Below are 1,089 nucleotides of genomic sequence, written 5' to 3'. Positions count from 1 at the left end.
TGTAGGGAGGCAGTGGCATCCCCTCAGTGCTGGTCACTGTTGTGACAGGGCTGCACTGCAGGCTGCAGAGACACCTTAACCCGAGTAAAAGTGGAGAGAAACACTGCATTTGATACCTATTTGTATCTCACCTGACACTGAGCAGGAAAGATTTTTACCACATGAATGAGGGAAGGGTTGCTGTGTTTCACATGATGAGGCCATGCCTCAAAAACCCACTCTAAGTGAGAAAAAGAGGTTTGCTATTTGTGGCAGGCAGCACAACCACGCTACTTTCCTTGCCTCCGATAAGAAAGCAAATAAGAAATATTAACTGCGTGTAAAGGTGCCCTTTTACTTGTCCTCATCAATAACAGCTGATGTTCCTCAGGGTTATTGCTGTAACAACGTCACTTCCCTTTCCTCACTGGCATCAGGTTTATATTAAAAACCTCATAGCAAAGTCTTTTGTCCACTGTCCCCTTTGTGGTTCTGCTTTTGTCCCCCGTACTGTGCTTTGGGGCACTGGCACGTGTGGGGATGGGGCCGTGCAGGCTGCCTGCGTGCCTGCCCCTTTCCTCCAGCAGAACGAGGGCTGGGAGAGGAACAGGAATTTTGGCTGAGCAAAGAAAGCCAGCGGTGAGGATGCCAGCTGTGGGAAAGGGCTACTATGCAGTAAGGTGCTCCCAGGGGGAGCAGACCTCCCAGCACTGCATAGGTTAAGGAGCAGTTTTCCAAGAGGAGCAGAAATGGGGGGGGGAGAGGGGGGGGAAGCACCCAAAAAAATTAACTTGCTGGTAAGGGAGTGCACTCAGTTTTGGAAGCTGCTTGGAGCAGCCCGGGACCGGAGTCAGGGACCCAGCGATGTTCCCCCAAGTCGCTCCAACTGTGGCATCAACCAGTGGCTTCCCACCGTAGCACTGGTCGCCTCCTGGCAGTGTCTTGAGAAGAGGAAGGGACTTCAGAACAGCCTTGATGCCCCAGCTTTGGCACCTACTGCTTCCAGATGCAAGACGAGCATAAACCAAACTCTGGCGATGGGCAGGAACACATGGTACGACTGAGCAGCGACCCCAGCCCGACTGTCCGGCGGCACCGCGGCAGGGTCGG

General features: G+C 53.4%; 1 protein-coding gene across 3 annotated transcripts in view; it reads left to right on the top strand.

The window, feature by feature from the left end:
* The window catches only part of PASD1 (PAS domain containing 1), a 103,711-nt gene that overhangs the window by 47,641 nt on the left and 54,981 nt on the right, over positions 1–1,089 (top strand). The window lies entirely within an intron of this gene.

Source organism: Corvus brachyrhynchos, unplaced genomic scaffold, assembly GCF_000691975.1.
Source record: "Corvus brachyrhynchos isolate BGI_N302 unplaced genomic scaffold, ASM69197v1 scaffold346, whole genome shotgun sequence".
Classification (NCBI taxonomy): domain Eukaryota; kingdom Metazoa; phylum Chordata; class Aves; order Passeriformes; family Corvidae; genus Corvus; species Corvus brachyrhynchos.
The sequence above is the reverse complement of the archived record's forward strand: the minus strand, read 5'-3'. Positions and strand labels throughout refer to the sequence as shown.